The sequence below is a fragment of the Mus caroli genome, chromosome 15 (genome assembly GCF_900094665.2).
Source record: "Mus caroli chromosome 15, CAROLI_EIJ_v1.1, whole genome shotgun sequence".
NCBI classification, from domain to species: Eukaryota; Metazoa; Chordata; class Mammalia; order Rodentia; family Muridae; genus Mus; species Mus caroli.
The window spans coordinates 54,154,654-54,162,294 of NC_034584.1; the positions used below are offsets into that span (position 1 = coordinate 54,154,654).

At 39.0% G+C, this 7,641-nt stretch overlaps 1 long non-coding RNA gene across 1 annotated transcript in view; it reads right to left on the reverse strand.

Annotated features, from left to right (window-relative positions):
• Positions 1-4,044, reverse strand: part of LOC110310989 — a 50,210-nt gene extending 46,166 nt beyond the window's left edge. The window contains exons 1-3 of the long non-coding RNA XR_003834995.1: positions 3,971-4,044; positions 2,248-2,499; positions 941-1,214 (exon numbers count right to left, since the gene is read on the reverse strand). This is a non-coding gene — a long non-coding RNA (uncharacterized LOC110310989). The remainder of the gene's footprint in view (positions 1-940; positions 1,215-2,247; positions 2,500-3,970) is intronic.
• Between the last annotated feature and the right edge of the window lie 3,597 nt (positions 4,045-7,641).

Genomic DNA, 7,641 nt, shown 5'->3' on the forward strand with positions numbered 1-7,641 from the left:
AAGTGGATGCTCACAGTCAGCTATTGGATGGATCACAGGGTCCCCAATGGAGGAGCTAGAGAAACTACCCAAGGAGCTAAAGGGATCTGCAACTCAACAACAATATGAACTAACCAGTACCCCCGGAGCTCCTGTCTCTAGCTGCATATTTATCAGAAGATGGCCTAGTGGGCCATCACTGGAAAGAGAGGCCCATTGGACATGCAAAGTTTATATGCCTCAGTACTGGGGAATGCCAGGGCCAAGAAGTGGGAGTGGGTGGGTAAGGGAGTTGTGGGGGAGGGTATGGGGATAGCACTGGAAATGTAAATGAAGAAAATACCTAATTAAAAATGTATCCTAGCAAATACAAGTTCAAATTTTTTAAGAGTTCAAATTCATGCAATAGGTAAAATTTATCTAAAGCACCTAATTTAATATTGGTGACTTAATACAAACAGGTGCATGCCCTAAGTTATCAGTATTAAGTATTAAAAACATAGTTTTTATGTACTTTGGTGTTTTCTTTTTTAATTTATCCAGGCTGTCTTAATAATTTATCATTTCAATTGCTGAAGTTTCTCTGGGCACAAATATATAAATTTATATGTATTTAAAAGAACCATTATTTTGAAGAAAATAATCATATCTTTAGCAGTATGTTATATTGAAGGCTTATTCCTTCATGTTGCTCAAATGAAAATGTACTACATACGTAGATCATATTTTAAATTAGATGAAACAATGCAGCACTAATTGCTAAACCTATATATCTTTGCCTCTTATTTCCATATGATATCCAAGGCCTATATACTTGGGGTATACTCATGAACATATTTATTTTTGTCATCATGAGAATCTCTACTATAAATCATATTAATGACTATAAGTGAGATACATATTTATAAACTCTGCTAATCTTCTACAAAGTAGTAATATGTAGAAGGTAAGCGATAATTACCTACTTCCTAGCTAGGCATGATGTTGCATGCCTGTGGTTCCATCGTGGAGGAGGCGGAGGAATAATAATTTGAGGTCAGTCTAGACAAGACATCAAGATAATCACCACTCAGCCTTATGGAGAGAAACTTCAGTTTCTAGAGAGTAGTGATGCAGGCAAGGTATTCTGGCTACACAAGGTTCCTGGAATGTAGCAGTTGAGTGCTCAGCCACAACCGAAGCTCTTATGTTGTCTCCTGCAAGGTCTTGGCAACATCATGTCTCAGGGAGAGAAACTGTAAGAACCAGAAGTAGGGAGAATGGCTGTAAAACACAAGCTTGTGGACAACAACAGCCAGTTCAATCAGGAATTCTCACCAACTCTGAACCATTATTTCAGAAAAAAAAAACAATCTTATCTTTAGCAGTATGTTAGAATGAAGGCTGTTCCATCTATCATGTGAGTGAAGTTTGGTCTATGTGGGAATGAAGCTTTCCACAGCTAGACAAAAAAGAAGGTGAGAATTCAGGAGGCCCCACCCCTCACTACTGAATTATTTCCTATTCTTGATGTGGGGCAAGAAGGAGTCATTCCTTTCAGTTTGTAACTGCTCATGGCTCCATCAGGCTCTGATCGATAGTCTTAATTCAGTGATCACATAGATTATTCTGATTAAACCCAGCGGATGGTACAAAATGTCAAAAATCTTGCAAAGAGACTGGGGGGTGAGAGGAACTGTGGCAATGTGTGGGGTTTCATCTAAGAACTAATTTAACTAATTTAACAATCAAACAAACAAAAAGTCTCATCATGACAAAATTTCAAACATTGGTCAGCCTCCTTTGGGCTTTCTTCATACTGGGCTTTAGCCGTGGTACACCCATTCTGTGTTAGCAATGAATCTCGGCGAAATAGTCACCAAAAGCAATCTCTCATCATGATAAATTCCCACTCTTGAGGCTTGATGCTTTATCAGCCTCCCTAGTCTTTACCCCTGGTACTTGGGTTTTCAGTGTTCTTTTAGCAAATAACTTTTTTCATTAATTAATAAATTTATTTACTTTACTTCCCAATTGCAGCTTCCCTCTCTTCTCTCCTCCCAGACCCTCCCACTTCCCCTTCTGCTCAGGAAAGGAGAGGTCAGCCATGGACATCAACCTGCCTTGGCACATCAACTTGCAGTGGGAACAGGTGCATCCTCTCCTATCTAGGCTAGACAGGCATCCCAGTTAGGGGAAAGGGATGGCAGGTAACAGCGTCAGAGACAGTCCTTGTTCCTGCTGCTAAAGATCTCACATTGAATACCCGGTTGCACAACTGTTACTTACATGCAGAGGGCCCAGGTCTGTCCCATGCATGCTTTTTGATTGGTGGTTCAGTCTCTGTGAGACCCTACTGGCCCAGGTTACTTGATTTTATAGATGTCCCTGTGGTGTCCTTGACGTCCCTGGCTTCCTTAATCCTTCTATCTCCCACAGGATTACCCAAGCTACACCTAATGTTCAGTCATGGGTCTCAGCATCAGCTTGCATCAGTTGTTGGGTGAAGCCTTCCAGATGGCAGTTATCCTAGGCTTTTGTCTGCAAGTACAGCAGAATATAATTAAAATGATAGTAGGAATGGGCTCCCTCCTATGGCATGGGTCTCTAGCTTGTCGTGTACTTGGCTGGCCATTTCCCCTAATTCATGCTCCACCTCCACCCCTGTACATCCTAGAAGTCCTACAGATAGGATGGCACCCCAATCCTTCCATCAGAAGTCCTAAAGTTGAGCCTGCTACAGAAGACAGCCTTTCAAGTTCGTTATCACTATTGCTAGGAGTCTTAGGGTCACTCTCATAGATCCCTGGTAGTTTCTATTTTTCTAGGTTTCTAGCTGATTTCAAAGATGCTCCCCCCATTCCATTTCTCTCTAAGCAAACAACTTTTAAAGACAACTTGACAAGAATACATCCCCTTGATGTTAATCAAATTGCTCTCGGATTTTTCCATATACTGGTCCTTCACTCTGCTCATTCTAAATAAATATGAAGCTATGTGTTCCTATTCCTTCCTCTTCAGGAGCTCCATTAAGACCATCCTTGCGGGTTACCTTCCCGGACCTGTAACTTTTCTTTTTCTATCACCAAAGATTTTCTGCAAAATATATGCAGTAAAGGGTTATAATCAATGTATGTGGGTGAGATGAGAATAACTAGAGTGACTGAGAGGAACACTGGATAAAAAGCATGAATAAGGTTTTTGAATTTTTAATTACTTATTTTATTCATTTACATTTCAAATGATATCCTCCTTCCCAATTACCCCTCCGCAAATCCCCCGTCCCATCCCTTTTTCCCCCTTTCCCTTTGCCTCTATGAGGGTATTCCTCCACCCACTTACCCACTACCAACTCACTGATTTAGCATCCCCCTATGCTGGGACATCAAGCCTTTACAGGACCAAGGGCCTCCTCACCCATTGATGTAAGATAAGGCCATCCTCGTCTACATATGTATTGTTAAGAAAAAGAAGGATTTTTTTTGTTTGTTTGTTTTTGTTTTTTTTTTTTTACTTAAATACATGAATAACTTTTCTAGAGTACAAAAGAGAAAGTATAAATGAATTTGTCTATAAAATTTTAAATAAACCTTTAGTATTCAATCTTATGCTGATGCAATACTGTTGTTTGCTTTTCTTTATTGAAATGACATTTTCTTAGATTAGTCATCTTTTCTTTATAAGATAAAGTAAAAGGCTTTTATTTACCTTATGAGTAATCACTCAAGAAGCTAAACATTTGGGTTCTTAACAGAATATTTTTTGTATGTTCAGTATTGATTTGACCATGTTTTTGATTATTACTGAAATAACATCTTCACTTAAAATATCTGGAGAGGAGTCCCACAGTCCTCAAAGGAGTCTCCACTCTCAGGCACTCTAGCATGTCCAGGATCTTAAGATCACTGGTGAGTAGAACACAACATTTGTTCCAATACCACCGAGGGTGACTGGAACCAGCAGGATCCAGGGACTCAGGAACCCCGCCCAACCAGTGGCTCAGGTTCCTTACGGTTAGTGCTGGTCTACTGTGGGTGCAAACTTGGCAGACAGTCCCACAGTCCCCAGAGGAGGTACCAATCACAGGTGCTCTAGCACACCCAGGATCTTAGGATCCCAGGATCCCAGGAGCTTGGTCACACCAGGATCTCAGGGTCTCAGAGGCAACTTGACTCCCAGGAACTCTGACGAATCCAGAATCTTAGGATCACAGGATTCTGGAATCACAGGATCACAGAGAAAGCTGGACCCTGAGGAGTTCCGACTCAACTGGGATTACAGGAAGGACAGGCTCCAATTAGATATAGCAAGGGCAGGGAGCACTTGAGATAATAAGATGGCAGGAGGCAAGCCTAAGAATAGAAGCAACAAAACCCAAGGTTACTTGGCATCATCAGAACCCAATTCTTCCACGGTAGCAAGTCCTGGATATACCATCACACCAGAAAAGCAAGCTATGGATCTAAAGTCACTTCTCATGATAATGATGTAGGACTTTAAGAAGGACATAAATAACTCCCTTAAAAAATACAGGAGAACACAGGTAAACAGGTAAACCCTTAAAGAGGAAACACAAAAATCCCTTAAAGAATTTACAGGAAAACACTACCAAACAGGTGAAGGAATTGAACAAAACCATCCAGGATCTAAAAATGGAAGTAGAAACAAAGGGAGACAACTCTGGAGATAGAAATCCTAGGAAGGAAATCAGGAACCACAGATGCAAGCATCACCAACAGTATACAAGAGATAGAAGAGAGAATTTTTTTTCCTTTATTTTTATTTTTTATTAGATATTTTCTTTATTTACATTTCAAATGCTATCTCGAAGGTTCCCTATACCCTCCCCCCACCCTGCTCCCCTCCCCACCCACTCCCACTTCTTGGCCCAGGCATTCCCCTGTACTGGGGCATATAAAGTTTGCAAGACCTAGGGGCCTCTAGCAGAGAGAATTTGGGGTGCAGAAAAATACCATAAAAAACATTGACACAACACTCAAAGAAAATGCAAAATGCAAAAGGATCCTAATCCAAAACATCCAGGAAATCCAGGACACAATGAGAAGACCAAACCTAAGGAAAATAGGTATAGAAGAGAGTGGAAATTTTCAACTTAAAGGACCAGTCAATATCTTCAACAAAATTGTAGAAGAAAACATCCCTAACCTAACGAAAGAGACACCCATGAACATACAAGAAGCCTACAGAACTCCAAATCGTTTGGACTAGAAAGGAAATTCCTCCCATCACATAATAATCAAAACACCAAATGCACAAAACAAAGAAAGAATCTTGAAAGCAGTCAGGGAAAAAAGTCAAGAAACCTATAAATGCAGACCTATCAGAGTTACACCAGACCTCTCAGCAGAGACTATGAAAGTCAGACAATAATCCTGGACAGATGTCATACAGACTCTAAGAGAACACAAATGCCAGCTATGGCTACTATAACCAGCAAAACTCTAAATTACCATAGATGGAGAAACCAAGGTATTCCATGATAAAACCAAATTTACACAATATCTTTCCACAAATCCAGCCCTTCAAAGGATAATAAAGGAAAAACTCCAACACAAGAAAGGTAACTACACCGTATGAAAAGCAAGAAAATAATCTTTTAACAAGCCTAAAAGAGCCACATGAACAGAATTCCAACTCTAACAACAAAAATAACAGGAAGCAACAATTACTTTTCCTTAATATCTCTTAATATAAATGGACTCAATTCCCCAATAAAAGGGTATAGACTAAAAGACTGGTTATGTAAATAGGACCCAACATTTTTCTGCTTACATGAAACTCACCTCAGTCACAAAGACAGACATTACCTTAGAGTTAAAGGATGGAAAACAATTTTCTAAGCAAATGGTCTCAAGAAACAAGCTGGAGTAATCTAATATCTAATAAAATTGACTCTCAACCTAAAGTTAACAAAAAAAGATAAGGAGGGACATTTCATACTCATCAAGTGTAAAATATACCAAGATGAATGCTCAAAACTGAACATCTATGCTTCAAGTGCAAGGGCATCCACATTCATAAAAGAAACTTTACTAAAGATCAAAGCATACATTGCACTGCTCACAATAATAGTGGGAGACTTCAACACCCCACTCTTATCAGTGGACAGATCATAGAAACAGAAACTAAATAGAGACACAGTGAAACTAACAGAAGTTATGAAACAAAAGGATTTAACAGATATTTATAAAACAAAAAGGATATACCTTCTTCTCAGCACCTCATGGTAGCGTCTCCAAAACTGACTATATAACTGGTCACAAAACAGGTCTCAACAGATATAAAAATTTTGAAATTATCCCATGAATCCTATCAGATCACCACGAAATAAGGCTGATCTTTAATAACAACATAAATAATAGAAAGCCAACATACATGTGGAAGCTGAACAGCACTCTACTCAATGATAACTTGGTCAATGAAGAAATAGAGAGATTAAAGAGTTTTTAGAGTTTAATTAAAATGAAGCCACAACATAACCAAACTTATGGGACACAATGAAAGCAGTCCTAAGAGGAAAACTCATAGCTCTGAGTGCCTCCAAAAAGAAACTGGAGAGAGCATACACTAGCAGCTTGACAACACACCTAAAAGCTCTAGAACAAAAGGAAGCAAATTCACCCAAGAGGAGTAGAAGGCAGGAAATAACAAAACTCAGGGCTGAAATCAACCAAGTGGAAACACGAAGAACTACAAAGAATCAACCAAACCAGGAGCTTGTTCTTTGAGAAAATCAACAAGATACATAAACCCTTAGCCAGACTAAACTAGAGGGCACAGGGACAGTATCCTAATTAACAAAATCAGAAATGAAAAGGGAGACATAACAACAGAAACTGTGGAAATCCAAGGGTCAGCAGATCCTACTACAAAAGGCTATACTCAACAAAACTGGAAAACCTGGACGAAATGGACAATTTTCTAGACAGATACCAGGTACCAAAGTTAAATCAGGATCAGATTAATGACCCAAACAGTGTCTCCTAAATAAAATAGAAAAGTCATTAACAGTCTCCCAACCAAGAAAAGCCAAGGACTATATGGGTTTAATGCAGAGTTCTATCAGATCTTCAAAGAAGACCTAATTCCAATTCTCCTCAACCTATTCCACAAAATAGAAACAGAAGGTACTCTACCCAATTCATTTTATGTGACCAGAATTACTCTTATACCTAAACCACACAAAGGCCCAACAAAGTATGTGAAATTCAGACCAATTTCCCTTCTGAATATTGATGCAAAATACTCAATAAAATTATTGCTGACCAAATCCAAGAACACATTAAAATGATCATCCATCATGATCATGTAGGCTTCATCCCAGGGATGCAGGGATGGTTCAATATAAGGAAATTCATCAATGTAATCTACTATATAACCAAAGTCAAAGAGAATTACCATATGATCAACTCATTAGATGCTGAGAAAACATTTGACAAAATCCACCACCTGTTCATGAGAAGCTACCATGAGGTGCTGAGAAGAAGGTATATCTTTTTGTTTTATAGATATCTGTTAATTCCTTTTGTTTCATAACTTCTGAAAGATCAGGAATTCAAGGTCCATACTTAAACATAGTAAAAGCAATATACAGCAAACCAGTAGCCAACATCAAACTAAATGGAGAGAAACTTGAAGCAATCCCACTAAAATCAGGGACTA